The sequence below is a fragment of the Rhinopithecus roxellana genome, chromosome 6 (assembly GCF_007565055.1).
Source record: "Rhinopithecus roxellana isolate Shanxi Qingling chromosome 6, ASM756505v1, whole genome shotgun sequence".
NCBI lineage: Eukaryota > Metazoa > Chordata > Mammalia > Primates > Cercopithecidae > Rhinopithecus > Rhinopithecus roxellana.
Genome location: NC_044554.1, coordinates 57878712 through 57899760, shown reverse-complemented (window position 1 = coordinate 57899760; position 21049 = coordinate 57878712). Strand labels below are relative to the sequence as shown.

At 48.3% G+C, this 21049-nt stretch overlaps 1 pseudogene; it reads right to left on the bottom strand.

Annotated features, from left to right (window-relative positions):
* Window positions 1–9795, bottom strand: part of LOC104658065 — a 41862-nt pseudogene extending 32067 nt beyond the window's left edge.
* Between the last annotated feature and the right edge of the window lie 11254 nt (window positions 9796–21049).

The following is a 21049-nucleotide window of genomic DNA, read 5'->3' as shown; positions in this document are numbered from 1 at the left end:
TTCTTTTGAAATGAATGGTGATGCATTTCTTTACGTGAATTTCAGAAGTGAGCACTAAGTAAGGAAGACCTTTAGGGGATACACCCAAGACCTCTAAAGTCATACGAAGGAGGCAGCCATCCACACTGTTGAGAATTACAGCTGCTGCCAACCCTGGGTGAAATAACTGTTAGCTCTTATGCCCAAAGCAGTGGCTATTACCTTTTCCCTTCTGAGTGTTTAACTTAGGAAGTGCTAAGATCTTCTGAAGTCTTATTGCGACATCGGCATTCTTGTTTCTAACCTAGAAAAGCCCATCATTAAATACTGCTTAACCAACAATCAAATCTACTTGGCCTTTAGTTCATAAGCTATTAGTTAGGTTTTACAGCCTATCTGTCTCAGGTAGTTACTCATTAGGATCTGAGAGGGAAGCCCATTTGCAGGGGTGAAACAAAACTCAAGTTTATTTCTGCCCTCACCTTAGTCTAAAGACATGAGCATGATTTTATTTCTGAATTGTATTTCCCTCTTTTCTTTGCATGTTTAATTAGGGTATAAATTCCTTGAACCCTAACTTCTGATTAGTTTGTGCTTTTCACAGAACTTACCAGAAGGCTAGCCCCATAGGCCTTTTCAGTCCTGATTATTCAGTTGAAATAGGACACTTGGCCAGGCGGGGTGGCTCACGCCTGTAATCCCAGCACTTTGGGAGGCCAAGGTGGGCGGATTCTCTAAGGTCAGGAGTGTGAGACAAGCCTGGCCAAAAATGACAAAACCCTGTCTCTACTAAAAATACAAAAATTAGCTGGGCATGGTGGCACATACCTGTAATCCCAGCTACTAGGGAGGCTGAGGCAGGAGAATTGCTTGAACCCAGGGGGCAGAGGTTGCAGTGAGCTGAGATGGTGCCATTGCACTACAGCCTGGGTGACAGAGCAAGACTCTGTCTCAAAAAAAATGAAAAAGAAGGAAAGAAATAGGACACTTGGTCAATTATTTCTCTGTCAACATCAGAGGTGTCCACAATATTAGAGATGGAAGGGACTTTTTGATATTACCTAGTTCATCTTGTTTAATTTGCAGATGAGGAACTGGAAACTTAGAGAGGGTTTATGACTCATCCAAGTTCCCACAGCACAGAGCTGGAATTCAGCCCTCTAGTTTCCAAACGTGAAGCTTTTCCACAATCAAAATTAACATCACCTCAGGTTTGGGTGAGGGGCTGCCCCATTCATAATAGCTTTGTGTTTGTAATTCTTCATGGGGCGGGGGCTGGCGTGGGAGCTCCTGGGTATCTCCGCAGGGAGTTACAAGGCCTCTCTACTGCTACTGCAACATCTTACATTGTGGGGCTAATCCTGGAAGGGAGGGGTCTGGATTTTAGGGGCCTGAGAGAGAGACTAGAGTGAACCCTTGGAAGGCATCTTGGCTCACAGAGATAGAGACAAAGAAGGAAGAGGGGGAAGGGAAGTCACCTGTGCAAGAGGGAGGCACTGGCCTCCCATCCTCTACAGAACAAAGGGACAGCTTAAGCACTGTTAGGTCTCCTGGAAATGACTTGCAAAGGAAGTACTTTGGGAAGTACTTTTGATTTGATTTAGACAAAAAGACCATCCTAGGAATGAATATTTTCCTCCAGATGCTGCCTAGATTCCATCTACTTTGGAAATAACTAGCCAACCTCAGTCTACACTTGTGTAGCTTGGATTCAGATAATTAAGACTAATTGCGTATTCATTGTTCCTGCCGAGTCATTTTCTCTTAAGATAGGCAGAAGCACATTGTGGGGAATGTTTTCCATTTTCCTTTGCAACCCCAGAGCGGAGCACAGACTTGGAGCAGATCAGATAGAAAGTGGAATTACAGTGACGGGCCCCTCCCGTCACTGTGTAAAGTGGAATTACACCCGCTGGGCTAGTTCACCGGATGACATAACATGATGGTGCAGGACCAGAGGCCACTTCAGGATGTGAATATGTCCTCTAGCACCTGGCACTTGATGTATGTGGATAGTGGATGACAAACAAGGTTTGAAATGTGTGGAGCCAGAAGCTATCTGTAGAAAACTTGACAATCATCAGTTCCTTCCAAAGCCCAGATAGGAGTCTAGCAATGTGTTCACTAACCATATGCCTTTGTAAAACCTGTATAAGCAAAAGGTTATAGCCGCCATTGACTTCAACAGCTGTCCCTGTCCACTTTGATCTCCCTAACTCTAAACCATGGCTCAGATGGCATTTGAAAGGCCATGGGACTTGGCTAAGGGGGAGTCGAGTCAGGATAAATTTAGTTAGAATGTAGTGGGATATATTAATGCAGCTGCAGACCACTGACCCACCTATGTATAAGGAATTTATTGCTAGCCTTCTTGGTATAATCAGTTTCCAGCAATTCTCCTAACACCTGCTGGGCCAGTTCACCCAATGTCATGACATGATAGTGCAGGACCAGAGGCCACATTAGGATGTGAATATGTCCTCTAGCAACTGGCACTTGATGTATGCGGATAGTGGATGACCAACAAGGTTTGAAATGTATGGAGCCAGAAGCTATCTGTGGAAAACTTGACAATCATCAGATATGCAAAACTGCTAGAGAATTGGTTGTTATTGATGTCTAGGCAAAAGTGGACATTTTCTCCTATCAGGAATATACTTAGGAATGCAGAATATAAACTTATGAATTCACTATGCATTTAAACACTTTTTGATAGGAATCAGGTCCAATAAAGTTTATCAGAACTCCTGTGTTTGTAAGGCACAAATCTATAGCAGTACCACAGTCTGCATGGAAAGTCATAACGAGGCATCCCAGCTAGCAGTAATAACAAATAAACTTAGACTAACCCATCCTAGAGGAATGACTGAGTTATCTTTCCTTTTTTTCTGCAAAATGAGGTCATTGAAGAGATGAAACCATAAAATGTAGAGGGAGAAAGTATCATAGGTGACTGTCAGATGGTTAAATAATATGTCATGCTATTTTCTGAAATGTGTGACATTTGTAGTATTTATATGTTTTTTGACACCTGTAATTTATTGTAATTACTTTCTTAAATCTAAATAAATATTTTCTTTTGTGCACGCTTTTATATTTGTAATTTTCTGTTCTTTTTCTTAAAGGGGACACCAAAAACCATCTAAGCTTCAGGTTGCACAAAACTCACTCTCTCTTTGGACTGGATGCTAAATAACCATAAGGGAAGGAACACCGGACTAACAGGTTTGCAAGGAGGGAGGAGAATGAGAAAGATCTAGAGGACCTACAAAGAAATTTCCCAAGAAGGTGGTAACCCAAAAAAGCCATTGTGTGAGGTTCCAGGGAATCACAATGACGTAGGGAATGGTAATGGAGAGCGCGAAAAAAGAGGATGCGTGGAAATGAGGAAGGAATGGTCTCCAAAGACACATTTCCTGGCTTCACAATTTTGTCCAGGCCAGAGGAATAGAGCTCCATTTTACTCGGGCTAATTTTAGCAGCCCACATATGAACACGGGACTTGATTTTTTTATTTTAAAAAAGGGATTCCACTGATTATACCAAATGAGCATCTCAATGATACTGTAAGGGAGCAGAGGCACATATACTCATTAGCTGCATTGCACAGGTCCCAAACCACAGTGAATGTCTGCTGTCTTGTCTACCCAGAACAGAATTCCTCTACTCTGCTTTATTGGGAAATCTTCCCGAATGAGAGTTGCCATATTTGTTGCTCAGGCAGCTCCAGAGCCGGGCAACAGAGCTCTCCTGGAATTTTACAATGTGAGACTAGCCAGAGCAGCCCTCACTTGCTTTTGGGTGGTAAGTAGGAGGATGTCTAGGAGTGCTGCCTGCAGTCACGTTGTGATGGTTGAATTTATGGGTCAACTTCACCAGGCTAAGGGCTGCCCAGATGGCTGGTAACATATTGCAGGGTGTGTCTGTGAGGGTGTCTCTGGAAGAGATTATCATTTGAATTGGTGAAGTGAGTAAAGAAGATCACCAATGCGGTGGGAATCATCCAATCCACTGAGGACCCAAATAGAACAAAAGGCAGAGAAAGACTGGATTCTCTTGCTCCCTTCTTGAGCTGGGACAGCCATCTCCTCCTGCCCTCAGATACTAGTACTCCTGGTTCTCAGGCCTTCAGACTCAGACTGAAACTTATAATACTGGCCTACCCTACCCTGACCTCAACATTCAGTCCTTTGGACTCAGCCTGAACCACCAGCTTTCCTGGTTCTCCAGCTCGCAAGTAGCAGATCGCAAGTAGCAGGACTTTGGCCTCCATAACTGTGTGAGCCAATTCCTGTAATAAATCTCCTCTTCATATATCTCTATATATCCTATTGGCTCTGCTTCTCTGAGAACCCTAATGCACACGTGCAGGAAGGCTGTCTGCAAGTAAGAAGACCAGGCACCGGCAGAGTAATGAAGAGACGGTCCTGCCCTCCAGCCAGAAGAGAGCCTCCTGCACTTAGCCCAATGCCTTAAAGGGTCCACTCTAGCTTCTCAGGGAGGAGTCTGCAGGGCCAAGGGGATGTGCTAACCTGAGGTCTGTGTCCCTCTCCCCTTTGAGTCCCCGAAATTCTGTGCCCAAATGGCCCTGAGCCTCTTCCAGAGGCTGCTTGTGTGTCTTCTGTAGACACTGCTGAGGGCAGGCAATGATACAGGTGCACACACCCCAAAGATGGCCGTGGGCCAGCTGTTTGGGGGCAGCTATTTGGGGAGTCTGCTGTCATGGAGGCGAGAAAAGAAGTTGGATGTGCAGGTTGGGGTGTCCACATCCATACACAGGAGACCATTTGTGATTTGGAGTAAAGCTTGAAGTGGAGAGAGAACTGGGAGGCTGCAGGCTGAGGACTGGTCCCTGCCATGTTGCCAGGTTCCAAAGCAGAGATCCAACTGGGCAGAAGATTCTATGTTCAAACCTGGCCTTCCAGGCAGAATGATGAGAACATGTTTTATTTCAGAGTTTGTCAGCTTGGTTTATAACTTTCCAATATTTAGACACGGAGTATCTGGGTCTCCATCTGTACTCCTGCTGGGGGTCTTGTAAATATTAAGTGCAGACCTGAGCAGAGTCAAGAGACAGAGGATCCCAGCAGCATTTTAGTCCCTGCTTCATCGTGTTCCTGAGGCTTGGATGCACCTCTGCGTTTCTCTTGTTTCCACCTTATCCATTAATAAAGCATACATTTATGCCCAAGCTGATCTGGATTTGTGTTACTTCCCATCAAGGATCCTAGCCAATGTGGAGAGTAAGTGATGGAGCTGAAACTTGAACCCAGGCTCTGTCTCCTAACCCTGTGCACCCTCCCTTATGCCACACCAGCTTCCCAACCATCTCTCCAGCCATGAGCCAAGAAAGCCTTGCTGGCACCCTGGCAGGTAAAAGTCAGAACCTGTGGGGAACCATTTTACCTACCTGACCCCTAAAAACACTTGCAGGAGCATGCAGATGCTGGAGATGAAGAAAATGGTGCTGATGAGGTAGCCCTGTGTCAGGACATCGTGCTGTAGGCACACGACCTTGGCCAGGATGAGTGGCACTGCCACGAGGCCCCCCAGGGCTGTGAGGAAGTGCTGTGGGCAGAGAATGAGAGGAGCGGGCATGTGATGCTATGGCCTCCAGCTCCATTCTCATAATCCAAACCAGACAGTGCCCAACATTAACAGGGGTGCCTTTCCCACTGCTCTGAGAGTCACCTGGCCATGAGTGACAGGCAAAGACAAGGCAAGCAGGGGGAACGAGGAAGGCCTGGTGGTGAGAAGCAGGGACCCAGCCATAGGAACTGGCCTCGGGATCAGGGCCCTGGCTCCAGGAACTCATATCCTGGGGAGGAAACCAAGGCAGGGAGGCAAACATAGGAGGGCATAACAGGAACCAAGACAGGGCCTTAAGAGCAAGGCAAGAGGCTCATTATTAAACAAGGCCCACTGTGGCCATTATTTGGCCATTTTTAAACAAGGCCATTATTAAACAAGGCCCAAATCCCAGCACTTTGGGAGGCCGAGGCAGGCAGATCACCTGAGGTCAGGAGTTCAAGACCAGCCTGGCCAACATGGTGAAACCCCATCTATACTAAAAATGCAAAAATTAGCCAGGCGTGGTGGCAGGTGCCTGTAATCCCAGCTACTCAGGAGGCTGAGGCAGGAGAATTGCTTGAACCTGGGAGGCAGAGGTTGCAGTGAGCCAAGATTAAGCCACTACACTCCAGCCTGGGCCACAGAGTGAGACTTAATCAATCAATCAATGGCAGTCTCCCCTGGGCTTTTTACTCTCTGTTTTGCCTGCCACCATGTAAGACATGCCTGCCTTCTGCCATGATCGTAAGTTTCCCAAGGCCTCCCTAGCCATGAAGAACTATAAGTCAATTAAATTTCTTTGTTGTATAAATTACCCAGCCCCAGGTAGTATCTTTATAGCAGTGTGAAAATAGACTAATGCAGCCTCTATCTCACACACTGTAGCCCCAGAGCTGAAAGGTTGGCCGGGTCTAGGGGGGCATTTGTGGGCTGTTGTCAGTTTTGTTCTTAGCCATGCTAACTGGCCAATATATGGCTCCAGTCCCCACACTTTATCTGGCCACTGAGCCAAACATTCTGAGAACAGACATGTGAAGCCACCTGCTTCTCTCCACTTCGATGCAACTGGCTCTCTGATACCTGAGGCCAGCATTTCCACAGGGTCTTATTGTTCCTGGTGCTGGTAGAATCACTCTGATTTGGTATCTGCAGGAGCGGCCAATGTCCCACTGCATGTTTACCCAAGAGTATTGGCTCTCCACCTCATCCCCTAAGAATACAGCATAAATCAAGCCAGCAGATGTAGGCTTGGTTTATAAAAGTTAGGTGCTGGGTTAGTCAAGATAAAAAATGAAAGAAGAGAAGGAAGGACAGAAAGAAGGAAGAAAAGGAAGGAAGGAAGAAAAGGAGGGAGGGATAAAAAGAGAAAAGGAGAAGAAACAGGGAGAGAGGGAAAAATGGGAAAGAAAACAAAAGAAGTAAAGAGAGAGGAAGGGAGAGAAGGGAAGGAGGGAGGGAAGGAGATGGATGGAAGGAAGGAAGGAAGGAAGGAGATGGACAGAAGGAAGGAAGGAGATGGACAGAAGGAAGGAAGGAGAAGAAGGAGGAAGAAGGGAAGGGGAGGGAGGGAGGGAGGGAGGGTGGGAGGAAGGAAGGAAGAAGGAAGGAAGGAAGGAAGGAAGGAAGGAAGGAAGGAAGGAAGGAAGGAAGGAAGGAAGGAAGGAAGGAAGGAAGGAAGGGCTGGCTGTAAGGCATTGCTCTACACAGAGTTCCCATCCAGTGCTGTTAGGAGGAATTAGGCCCAGAACACCTGATCCTTGTCCCAACCACTCCTGTTCCACACAACACAGAGCAAAATATGCACACAAAGAAGGCAAAGCAAGGCAAATCAGGATGTTCTTATTTAGTTGGGGCTCTGATCCAAACCTCAGTGTGAGCTAAATTAGACCACAGGAAGGTTGATTTGTCTTTAAAAAATTAAACCTAAAAAATATCCATACATGGCACAGGCCTGCTTTTGCAATCCCCACTCACCCCCAAGCAAAGCTGAATCTCAAAATGTGGGATCCCAACAGGACCAAGGACCACACCCTCTCCTCCAAGCCAGAGGGAGAGAGCACATGAGTGTCTTGCCCACCGTCTATAGTGAGACAGGCCTGGGACCCCAGAAGAAACCTGGGCCAGTCCACATGGGAAGCACAAGCCCCATGTCTCTCCAGCCACATGGCTGGAAGGTGCCATAAAAGAAAAGCAAAAGAGGAATGGCCAGGCCTTCTTTAAGGGAGCAGTTCCAGCTCCTGTTACCACTTCAACTATCTCAGAGGCCATTTAACCAGTCATGGTTAATCCCCTGAAATAATCTGCCCGATGTGATCAGTGCTGCTCTTTGGCAGTAGAATAAGGGGATAGGATGCAATGTGTGTAGGAGGAAGGGGAGACCTTGAACTCACTAAAAGACCAAGTCCCCCACTTGCATTCTTTCTCTGGTTAACCCAGCAGATTCAGCAGACAAATTGTGGTCATCTAAAAATTGGCTGCCCCCTTGGGGAAGACGATAAGGGGGTGGGGGAGCTCAGAGAATAGGTGCCTACATGTTGTAGGGGCACTTTGACAATCCTTGCCATTGTTCCTACAGTCCTTCATAGTCTCTCATAGATGTTCTTGGACCTGCTACCCACTAATTCAATGCGGACCATAATATTCTCCAGGCCAAGAATCCACCAGTGTTAGATTGCCCATCTCATAGCCTGCCCAGAAGCACTAGCTATAACCACCCTTACAGACAGGGTCAACTACCCCTCATTAGCAAATAAATCTCTTGATCATACCGGCAATATTTTTCTTTTTTTTTTTTTTTTGAGACAGAGTCTCATTCTGTCACCCAGGCTGTAGTGCAATGGCAAGATCTTGGCTCACTGCAACCCCCACCTCCTAGGTTCAAGCAATTCCCCTGCCTTAACCTCCTGAGTAGCTGGGATTACAGGCACCCACCACCACACCTGGCTAATTTTTGTATTTTTAGTAGAGACGGGGTTTCACCATGTTGGTCAGGCTGGTCTCGAACTCCTGACCTCAAGTGATCCACCCACCTCAACCCCACAAAGTGCTGGGATTACAGGTATGAGCCACTGCGCCTGGCCTTTTATTTATTTATTATTTATTTATTGAGACAGTCTTACTCTGTTGCCCAGGCTGCAGTGCAGTAGCACAATTTTGGCTCACTGCAACCTCTGCCTCCCAGGTTCAAGCAATTCTCCTACTTTAGCCTCCTGAGTAGCTGGGATTACAGGCACAAGCCACCGCACCCAACTAATTTTTGTATTTTCACCATGTTGGCCAGGTTGGTCTCAAACTCCTGATCTCAAGTGATCTTCCTGCCTTGGCCTCCCAAAGTGCTAGGATTAAGGCATGAGCCACCTTGTCTGGCCACCAGGCATTTTCATGGAAGCTGAACTTGGAAGAGAAGTTATCATCCGCAGGGCTTTCTCTGAAGAAGGAGAACTGGCCTGGTACCTCTCACCTCCTCCAAGAGAACTGGGCCTTTAACCAGCCCAGTGAACCCACCTATGGAGAACAATGGCCCAGTCAGTCTTGGATATGGCCAGTCAATGCAGTAGGAGGGAAAATCCTCCTCTAATCCTCCACACCCCTCCCGACACCCATGGAGAGAGAGGCTGGAGGAGCTTTGAGTTCCTGCGAGAGGTCAACAACTTCATTTGACCTGACTATGTGTTGATGTGGTTTTTGAGGCAGAGCCTCTTCAGGAGGAATTTCCTGGATCCCCAAGAAGATACAGAGATAACATGGCAGGATGTCCAAGATGCCATAGACCAGGCGGCTGCTGCGGGACTCCTGGGCTGCCTATCTGTCCTCCTGCCTTGGCCACAGGTTGGGAGCTGAGCACAGCATCACCCCTCTGCTAGGAACAAGAAAAGGACACCTCTGGGCATTTCAAGAGTGATCAAGTGGACTTCCTGATCTCAACCGGACAGACGGCCTTCAAAACGCAAGAGGCAGTCGGATGGGGACAGCTGTGGGCCAGCTCGGGATTTTAGGTGCAGACTCAAAAGAGCAGTGGCTTCCTATGCTAGGATCTGCAGCAGGGCCTCTGTGTGACGTCCGGGGCCACACAAGGTGAGTGGGCGCCTCACCCGATGCTTTGGCAGAGAAGCAGCTTTGTGGGAGAGGAGATGGGGCCAACTCCAAGATCAGAAAATGGGTAGTTTTCCCACATGGACCAGTGTTTCCATCTGCCAAAGCCCTCCTCACAACATGTTTATCGTAATGGGTGGTTTCCTTACCCATCCCTTCTGCTGAAATGTCAGTTTCCAGCATGCATGGATTGTTTCTCTCTTCTCACTCACCCAGCTTCTAGTGAAGTCCCTGTGCTCAGTGTAGATGAAATGAATGAATGTAACACTGTAAATGAGTGCCACGCATACAGAATGATAGCCAACTTGCATTCCTCTTGGCTTAACCAAAATTAACTTTGAGTTATAGACCTTCCCTCCAACTTATTGGTGGGATAAATTACTAATCGGGCCCGTTCCTTATATTTCTGTCTCAGTTTTCTGATCTATATAAAAGAAATGTCAATAGCACCTACCTCATAGATGGACGAGAAAATCAAATTGGAGCATGAGCGCATAGCCTAGCGCCTGGCACAGTATAATCACCTCGTCAATATTATCTGGTCTAATTACTCTGAGCTTCCATATTTCCACATGTTCAAAGGGCCTTGCACATGCACTTAGGGCCACCATTTGAGCATCTGGTCATGAGTGAGAAGAACATGACAGCATTGTCTCTGGTGTGGCCAGAAGGTGGTAAGGCTGCCAATATGAAGATCAGGTCACTCTATGTGATGTGTTTCCACAGGGTGCTAGTCCCCAGCCAGATCACAGAGGGCAGGTCTCTACAACGACACAGCCTGAGGATAGTGCAGGCTTCTCATGGAGACAGTTCCAAAGAGAATGTCGAGGTCATCCACTCCAATGCCCAGCTCCCTGCCCACATACCCTTTACATCAGCCCAGCCTCAGAGAATCACTTCCGGGGCAGGGCCATGTTATGATGCTCACAGGCACTGAGCACTTGGACTCTGTGGGCCCCTTCCTCCATATAAAACATATTTAAAATTGTATTTGGAAGCTGGGCATGATGGCTCACTCCTGTAATCCCAGCACTTTGGGAGGCTGAGAAGGGCAGATCACTTGAGCTCAGGTGTTCGAGACCAGCCTGGGCAACACGGCAAGACCCCATCTCTACAAAATATATGAAAATTAGCCAGGTGTGGTGGTGCACACCAGTAGTCTCAGCTACTACTATTCTTAGAGGTAGGAGGATCACTTGAGCCCACGAGTTGAGGTTGCAGTATGCCATGACTGTGCCACTGTACTCTACTCCAACCTGGGCAACAGACCAAGACCTTGTCTCAAAAATACAATAAAATAAATTATATTTGGGGACTACATTGGTGTAAAGATGAATATGTGTGTGTGTGTGTGTGTGTGTGTGTGTGTGTAGTATTTTTAGTAGAGACGGGGGTTTCATCATGTTGGCCAGGCTGGTCTCGAACTCCTGACCTCAGGTGATCTGCCCACCTTGGCCTCCCAAAGTGGTGGGATTACAGGCATGAGCCACTGCGCCTGGCCTATATTAATATATTAAAACCTTTTCTTTGACCTTAAAGTGCATATTTTTCTTTCAGTTTTAAAAGAAATGAGGGCATTTTCATGGGTCCTGAGCACCGTGCTTCCTGCACCTAAATGGATCTGCAGCTCCGCTCTGCAGAAGCAGGAGCAGAAGATGAGATGGGGGTGGGGGTTACCACTAACTTTGATGTGGAAAGAGGCAAGCAAGCCACCAGAAGAACTGGGCAGTCATCCCCTACCATCTCCAGGAGAGCACTCTGCTAAGGAAACATTATATTCTAAGACAGAGTTTCTCAGCCTCTCGGCACTACTGACGTTTTGGACTGGACGATTCTTTGTTGTGTTGTGTGTGGTGGCATGGGCGCTGTCCTGTGGATGATATTATGCTAAGCAGCATCCTGGCCTTACCCATGAGATGCCAGTAGCACTCCCTCCCCCAACATCTGACAACCAAAAATGCCTCCAGACACTGCCAAATATCCCCTGCGGGTCAAACTGCCCCCACTTAAGAACCACTATTGTAAGAGTATTGGTCCCCCCAAGGAAGCCCTAACTTTGGGATGGTGCTGGGTGGAAAGGATGGGGAGGTGGGTGGAGTGGGCGGCACCCTGTCCTGTGTGGAGATAAAGGAAGCCAGTCCCTCTCCATGGGGGCCTAGCGCTGGCAAATGCTCATCCTAATTCCTTCCCAGTGTACTCCTGCGAAGTCCTATGGCAGGAATGGAGGAAGCCTGGCATTGCACACCAAGGAGAACCCAGGGCTAAGGTCCAGGATCCTGATACGGGGGTCTACTGACCTGGTTCTGGTTCAGCTCTGCAGGATCATTTGGTTCTCAGCACAAATCAGCATTTGCTCATTTATTTCCTAACTCTAGGTCCTAAAACATCTATGTAAGAGTTTTGCTTCAGCTCATCTGTTTAGTGACTGCTCACCTACTCCAGGAAGCCCTCCCTGACTCCACCGCAGCCAGCCTCAGACTAGAGAAGGTCTGCCCTTCCTCAGGGACTCCTACGGAATCATGAGCATGTTTACCACAGCCCCAAACACTCATATCATAATCCTATGATCCCTTACTCAAAAGACTGTGTAGTCCCATAACTTCTCTATCTCCATCCCTAGCACATAGTGCTCTTGGCACTGATGAAACGAATGAATAAATGTACAAACCAATGACTATGGAGAATTTTTCTAACTGATTTTTTAAAATAAATCTCTAACTTTAGCTGGTTGGAAATCTTTCAAAACATCATGCCTACTCTCTTTAGACTTCTAGGGAAAAAGGGATGTATTGAGGCTGCTTGGAACACAGGTTTTCCTAAAGTGGTCAAAGCTGAGCCAAAGGTAGACTGGAGAGAGCTCTGGGTCCTGAGTGCTTATGCTGAGGTTTCAGTGAATGTGTGGAGGGATCCACGAGGAACGGCGAGAAAATTCACTATTGAGGAAAGAGGAGGGGGAGAGGGAGATGGAGTGATTGACGGATGGATTCTGAACAGGCAAGTCACAGAAGAGCAGCAGCAGTTGGGCCAATGTGATTCTGTCACCCCCCGGCTCAGCAACCACAAGCACCTGACATCGCCTCTCCCAGCCTCTGTCTCCCCCTCTAGAATCTGGAGGGGTCATAACGATGCCCGCAGGCTAGCATGCGTGCAACATGTGTGCCATCCACTTGTGTGTACCCGTGAATGAGCTCACAGGGCCGTCGCCACTCCAGCTGTGTGTGTCCTGCCAGCAAGCTCACATCGCACCCTCTCCCAGGACCTCTGGGAATTCTCGGAAAGGTGAAGGCGAGGGAGACAGCGTAATGGGGAAAAAATGTGGGCTCTAACCTACTTGTCTTTTTTTTCCCAGCGGAGCAGGAGCCAGTGTCAAAGACTGTTCACAGTCTGATGATCTCTGAATCATCTAAGGTCTGTCTATATCAATGTGGACAATTGGAAGGTTGTGGAAGCCACTTCTGCATCTGCTTTAAAACAGTTTTCTTGGAAATGGATCCTGAGGGTCCACATGAAAAAAAAAAAAATTAGAACATAGAACCGGGAGAAACCTTGCCTTCCCTGAGAACAACTTGTCCTTCCCTTGTGAAGACAGTGTGACCAAGAAGCCCACTAGCCAGAACTGGTAGAAAGCTCAGAGCCTGGGAGAATACTTTGAGCTCAATAATCCCAGCTCTTCTCTGAACATACTCATTTTCTTCTTCTTTCTGTATGCTTGGTTGTTGATCTCTATGTTATTCACCTAATTGTTTATAAATACGCCTTTTGTTGTAAACTTCCTCAAGTCATCTAGGCAAAGAGGGGGACATAGAAATGAACAGCAGGGATACAGGATGCTAAGAGTCCTGTGTGTCGGTGAGGAAGGGCTTAAAGACATTCACAGAAACAAGGAACAGCCCAGAGATAGCTTAGAGGAGGAGATGCCTTACCTCAGAGCATATCAGAATATAGGTAGGTCAGGCACAGTGGCTCATACCTGTAATTTCAGTGCTTGGAAAGGCCAGGGTGGGAGATTCTCTTGAGCCCAGGAGTTGGAGGCCAGTCTGACATCATAGGGAAAATCTGTCTCTACCAGAAAAAAAAAAAAATCAAAATATACATATAAACACACATATATGTGTGTGTGTGTGTGTGTGTGTGTGTGTGTGTATATATATATATATATATATGAAGTACTTTTTAATCCCAGAGAATCCCTTGCTGGGAGAAGTCTGTGCCTGTGACTCATTCAGTGGCAGAAGCAAGCTTGAAAGCCCCTTTTTGGAGGAAGAATGAATTCTTCACAGAGCGCTCCCTGACATTGAGAATGGTATGAGAATATGAGCCACAACTTCCTCTTCTGGTTGGAGGAGTCTGTCAACTCAATGCATGGATTGTAAATTTCACCATAAGACTTGATCAAAAGAGGCATCCTGATTGAGGTTTGGCATTTTATAGTATTTTGCAGTTTACAAAGATTTTCCAACACATCTCGCTTAGGCTGGGCACAGTGGCTCACGCCTGTAATCCCAGCACTTTGGGAGGCCAAGGCAGGTGGATCATTTACGGTCAGGAGCTCGAGACCAGCCTGGCCAACATGGTGAAACCCCACCTCTACTAAAAATACAAAAATTAGCCTGGTGTGGTGGTGCGGGCCTGTAATCTCAGCTACTTGGGAGGCTGAGGCAGGAGAATCGCTTGAACCCTGGAGGCGGAGGTTGCAGTGAGCCAAGATTGCACCACTGCACTCCAGCCTGGGAGACAGAGCAAGACTCTGTCTCAGGGGAAAAAAAAAATCTCATTTAAGTCTCACCACCATCTCATTGCTTTCCTCTGACAGATGAGGAGATTGAGGCTCACTGAGGTTACAAGGCTTGTCTGAGGTCCACCAGAGGGGGAAGGTTCCACACAGAGACAAGTGGAGTCCAGGGCAGTCACCTGCAGGTGTGGCCCTGGGCATACAAGGACAGTCCTCCAGCTCCCAGGGACAGACTAGCAGAGCAGGAGGCAGCAGAGATGTGCGGAGAGCAGTAATAACAAGGTGGGGGAGGCCGGACGCGGTGGCTCAAGCCTGTAATCCCAGCACTTTGGGAGGCCGAGACGGGCGGATCACGAGGTCAGGAGATAGAGACCATCCTGGCTAACACAGTGAAACCCCGTCTCTACTAAAAAATACAAAAACAAAAAACAAAAACAAAAACAAAAAACAAAAAAAAACTAGCCGGGCGAGGTGGCGGGCGCCTGTAGTCCCAGCTACTCGGGAGGCTGAGGCAGGAGAATGGTGTAAACCCGGGAGGCGGAGCTTGTCGTGAGCTGGTATCTGGCCACTGCACTCCAGCCTGGGCCACAGAGCGAGACTCCGTCTCAAAAAAAATAAATAAATAAATAACAAGGCGGGGGATTCCTTGGGGGCAGGTGAATGCCTTTTCCCCTCTGACACCATCTATACCCCATACAGCCTTTCCTTCTTTCCAGATTCCAAGGCTCACCTGACCTGGGCTCGTTTCCTCATTTCCTAACACTCCCATTCACCTGGCTCTCGCCAGTGGGTTTGTTTGGGTTTCTCCGGGTGTGGCCTCCATGGTCCTGCCTCAGTGCCTTTGCTCACCCCGGGCCCCCTCCATCTCCATCACCTGCTTCTTGTACTCGCGGCCTCCTTGGAGGAGCTCAAATTCCTGCCCCATCACCTTTCCTGATTCCCCAACTGCCTGTGGCCTTTATCTCTGGTGCATCATGTGCCATTTTCTCCCTTGTATCAGAGATATGTTTTAGATGCTGCCTCTTCCTGCTTTTGCCTAGCTGGGTCATAAGCTTTCAGGGTCGGGAAGCTGCCTTCCCCCAGTTTGTAACTCTAGGAGGTTCCAGCAGAGCCATGTGCTCCCAAAAACCAGCAGCATCTCAGAACGGTGACTTTGTCATCTGGGTGCTGATCTGAGACTGTGAGAAAAACAGCAGGAAGAAAGGCCGCTGAGAAGGAGAGGGATAGGTGCCCAGAACCCCCACTCTCAAGTTTGCCTCAGGGAAGCCAAAAATGTGGGAACACACAACAGTCTCCAGAAAATGGAATCAACTCATTTCCCAAGTTTTCATGTCGTTGTTTAGGGGTTGTTTTTGGCTCCCGAGAGCTAGTGGCACCTCCGCTGAGTGACGTGAGTTCTTTGGTGCCTCCTACACTTTCTCAGAAGAGAATGTGTGTGGCTCTTTGCTGGAAGGCTGACCAGCAGCAGGCGGGGGCCGGCAGCCAGGCTTCAGGGAAGCCTGAGAGCCCAGCCCGGATGGTGGGTGGTCCCTGTCCCCAGACATCTGGACGGGGCCTGATTAGGGCTGCAGAACTGGCCCGTGCAGCAGGTATTGGCAAGAACAGAGGGTCTCCCCCTAGTCCACCCTGTTATGTTCAGGTGGCCAAAATAAGTTGGAGGGGGTGGTGGGCTCAGGGCCCAGCTAGAGAGACCATCAGATGTGTCACTGTGACTTGACTTCTCTGGGCCTCAGGTCTCTCATCTGTAAAACGGGAACAGAAGTGCCTGTTTCCATTGACTTGTTTGGAATAAAATAAAGTTCAGAAAGTGCTTAGGGCATACTGGCTGCTTGATAAAAGTGACTTCTTTCTCTCTCTCTCTTTGCTTCCGTTCAGAAAAAGCTTCCGAAAAGAGAAACTGAAATGCAACCTGGAAAACAGGCCTTCAGATTCAACAGATCCACCCCTTGCATTAGGATGTCGCAAACAGGATCAGCTGCCGGGATTGCCAGGAAATCCAATCTTCCAAATCTTCCCCCCTCCTTTGTAATTTACTGTTTATTTGGGGCAGATTCTGTGTCTGTTGTGATGGTAACCACAGGTGACACTAAGGGGCACTAAGGCTGGAGGTGGGGAGGGAGTGCTGCTCAGGTCTCATCTGATCTAAAGCATGAGGCTGGACCTCCCGCAGCCCTTCTTCCTGCTCCCCTGTTCAGGGCAGTAGGACCTCCCCGCAGCCCTTCTTCCTGTTCCCCTGTTCAAGGCAGTAGGACCTCCCCCCAGCCCTTCTTGCTGCTCCCCATCTTTCTCTCCCTCTATCTCCCACCGGGCCTCACCGAGGAAGTGGAGTGCTCAAGGCTGGTGACGGCAGAGTTCATGGCAACTGGGGTCTTCTCCTTCTGGCTTCCTCTGCGGAAGCAGGGCAGGAAACACACACAGACACACACACACAAGGTGAAGCTGCCGCAGGAGACGGAGATTAACTTCTCTAGGCACAACTCTGCACCGAGTGCGGGTCCTGGTACTGCCCAGGCAGCCCCCAGGAGGGAGGGGCCTTCAGCTCCTACCTGCCTGCTCATCTATAACAGGCTGCCGCTCCAGCCTGTCCTGCAGGGTACCAAGGTGCATTCGGTTGCAGGAAATGTTTCATAAGTTTTGGTAGCTGCAGAGGAGTTAATGATCCCCCACAGCACTCAGGAAACCAAGCGGAGGACAGCCCATCAGGGTGCGGCAGAAGAGCACTTTCTGGAAACCAGGTTCGAGGGGGCAGAAAAAGAGGGGCATGAGGGTGAGGCTCTGGCTGGAACATAGAGGCTTTTCCATTTTCTAAGCTGATTCCTTGTGACTGGTTGAGCTGAATGGAAATCATTGCAAAATAGCTGGAACAGCCTGACCCCTGCGATGCCTAATGAGATGATTAACAGGGAAGAAGATTACTCCTTGTCGGCCACAGCCGCTAAGGCTCATGGGTACGGCAAAGGCCTCACAAGGCTCAGGTGAGAGCCTGAGAGACAAATGCTTCCAACCCTTTGTGCTGATTTCCCAAAGACCCAGAAACACCTGATAATCTGCCTTCTAAAGAGAGAAGTCCAGGAAGGTGTAGTTTCGCTGATTCTGCACAGAACACTTAAAAGCCCCTCCTCAAAAGCTCTTGATCAAACCCCACTTCATGAAGTCCAAAGCAAGCAAATACCAGCTCCTCATGGTGGCAGAATGTTCTGGAAAGGGTGGCACTGGCTCCCAAGGCTCAGGAAGCACATGGCAGGATCCACATAAAAGTCAATGGGAGTTGGTCCAAAAGGAAGCCCCGAAGAACATGACGATGAGATTGTGGAAGGAAAAGAAATCTTGGGACCCCCAAATCACTAAGCCAAGGACAAAGTCAAGCTGGGCACTGCCTCGGGCAAACCTGCCTCCCATGTGTTTCCTAAATAAGATAGCTGCAAAGATAAAAACGCTGCATACCTCACTCACAATTTGCCTACAAGGAAACTCCTAGTGGACCTCCAGATCTTTACCCTAAAACAGCTCTGTGGAATTTCACCCTAGCAGTGTGAACTGATGGCTCATCTTCATAGATGTGGGACAGAAAGTCATCTCTCTGCTCACTGGAGACAAATGCATGTCTGATTGCTTCCTCTGCCCTATTGTTTATGTAAAAATGCAGATTCTGGCTGGGTTCACACCTGTAATCCCAACACTTTAGGAGGCCCAGTCTGGTGGATCACTTGAGGTCAGAAGTTCGAGACCAGCCTGGCCAACATAGCAAAACTCCATCTATACTAAAAATAAAAAATTAGTTGGATGTGGTAGCACACACCTGTAGTCCCAGCTACTTGGGAGGCTGAGGCAGGAGAATTGCTGGAACCCTGGAGGCGGAGACTGCAGTGAGCCGAGATTGTTCCACTGCACTCCAGCCTGGGCAACAGAGCAAAACTCTGTCTCAAAAAAGAAAAAAAATGCGGACTCACTGAGCCAAACCAAATTATGTATTCAGTGAAAGGCTGATCAAGGACTCAGAACAAAGCAACCTTTTGTCTCTTATCTACCCCCTTTGACCTGGAACCCCCCGCACCCCCCACCACATCTCCCTAAAATGTGTAAAACCACCTTGGGTACATGTCCTCAGGACCTCCTGAGGCTGCGTCACAGGCACATTCTTAACCTTGGCAAAATACACTTTTCAAGTTGATTGAGGATACCTGTCTTAGATGTTTTGAATTCAAAAGATGTTTGAAGAAGGAGAAGACAGATGAGGCTTGGGCTGTGACAGAAAAACCAAGATTGAAGAGACAGTCAAAAGCCGCTAAGCCACTGACTGTTACTGGACACTTGGCTTTGTACACTGTGCTCTGCCTTTATATGGACTGTCTTATTTCATCTTCGTGACACACCTGGCATTCACATCTTTATTTATAGATAAGAAATTCAGACAACCAGGCACAGTGGCTCACGTCTGTAATCCCAGCACTTTGGGAGGCCGAGGCAGATTGATCATTCGAGGCCAGGAGTTCAAGACCAGCCTGGCCAACATGGTGAAACCCTGTCTCTACTAAAAATACAAAAATTAGTCAGGCGTGGAGGTGCACGCCTGTAGTCCCAACTACTCAGGAGGCTGAGGCAGGAGAATCGCTTGAATCCAGGAGGTGGAGGTTGCAGTGAGCCGAGATCGTGCCACTGCACTCCAGCCTGGGTGACAGAGTGAGACTCTGTCTCAAAAGAAAAAAAAAAAAGAAAGAAAATTCAGATGTTGTTGAGTTACGTTTTTGTTCAAGGTTCATAATAAATGTGAGAGCTGAGATTCAAACCCAGGCTGTTCCACAGCCCATGACATACAGAGGATGGTGAGTGAAGACACCACCCTCTAGGCCTGGGCAGGAGCTCCGGAGGAGATGGCCCATGGCCCAGAGAGGTTCTGATTGAGGTTCAGCAAGTGTGGCCATGGAGGAAGTGTGGATCCTCCACCATCATGCTTAGGGCCCCACATTCACCCCAGAAGTAAGATGGGAACTGCTGGGTGTCAGGAAGTCAGGAGCTCCTGCCGCTATGCAGTTCCCCTGAAAACAATAAGACTACAATCCCCTGGGCCGGGCGAGTTGCCGGGCCAGGACTAGGAGTAGGGCCAACATCCACTGGTTGCTGTGGGAAGGCCTGGCCAGCCTGGATCAGGGTAATGAGCCACCCCACTGCCCACCACAGTCCCCCACCCTGGCAGGCCAGCCAGCAACGTCTGTCCCAACTGCTGCACATGCTGTTTCTCTGGCCTTACTGACCACATCCAAAGGTGGAGTTTCTGGCAAAGGGGTCTGGAAAGGCCTCTCCTATATCATTTTAAAGGGACTTAACCCAAGCCTGCTTCGGGGTGCCACCCTGACCAGGAGCAAGGTGACAGGTAAAACCCTATCCCAACTCAGGTTAGTTTTATGCCAGAGTTTGGCTACTGTCTTTATTAAAGAGTGATTTATCTTGTCTGTCATGCTCATTGACTGTGGTCTCTATGATGAATGTAGTTTTCATTTGCTCTGTAATCCTTGACTTACCTTTTGGGTAACTTCTGAAATGAAAGAAGGACTGCTGTCACTCTGTGTAGTGCATGGGAGTCTGAACTTGGGAATGATTTTCTGGAATAATGTCTTAGCTGCTTCTGTGGTTCTTTTGGACTTGGTGGGGTATGTTTTTACCCAACCTGAAAAGGTGTCTATAAATACCAGCAGCGCCAGGCACAGTGGCTCACACCTGTAATCCCAGCACTTTGGGAGGCCGAGGCAGACAGATCACTTGAGGTCAGCAGTTCAAGACCAGCCTGGCCAACATGGCGAAAACCCGTCTCTACTAAAAGTACAAAAGTTAGCTGGGCATGGTGGCACGCACCTGTAGTCCCAGCTACTTGGGAAGTTGAGGCACAAGAATCGCTTGAACCTGTGGGGCAGAGGTTGTAGTGGGCCAAGATCGAGCCACTGCACTTCAGCCTGGGCAACAGCGAGATACCATCTCAAAAAAAATACCAGGAGGAATTTATGTCACTGGCTGTAGGCATCTGAATGAATTCCACCTGCCACTCTTTAAAAGGGCACAGTCCTTTGTGTTGCATTCCTCTGTTGGCAGGATTATGTTCAGTCTTGGGGTTCTTTTTGGTGCACAAAACATACCCATGTGTAATTTTCTGAATAGCTTTCCAAAGGTGGGGCCCCTGAGATATGGCCACACAAGGTCTGCAAGGGTGCCTCTCTCATTGTGTGTTCTTTCCTGCAAATGTTTTAAAGCTAGATAGACCAGGGCCTCGGGGAGTAAGACTGTTCCCTAAGCATCAGTTTTCCAGAATGAATCTGAGTCTGTTTTATCAAATCCCTAGTCCCTAGGCACGCTTCTTGTCTTGCTCAGTGTAACAGGGTTTGAAATCTGACAAGTCCAAATGGGGAATTAAAGCTCCCGGCAGCTGCCTAATTTCCTTTAGTTGTCAATGAGTCATCTTTTCGGTGCCTGGGGCAATGCATAATGGAGGTCTGGGTGAGCAGAGCAGCCGCCTCTCATAGAGCTAAAATTTTCACTGGGTGTTTACTGTCTTTATTTTCTAATGTCAGGAGGCCTCTCTCTTTCCAGATAGCCCCATGAGCATGCACTACCATGAAGGCATACTTAGAATCAGTGTAACCACTTTCCCTGGGATAGCTCCATGGGCCTGGTGAGGGCAATTAG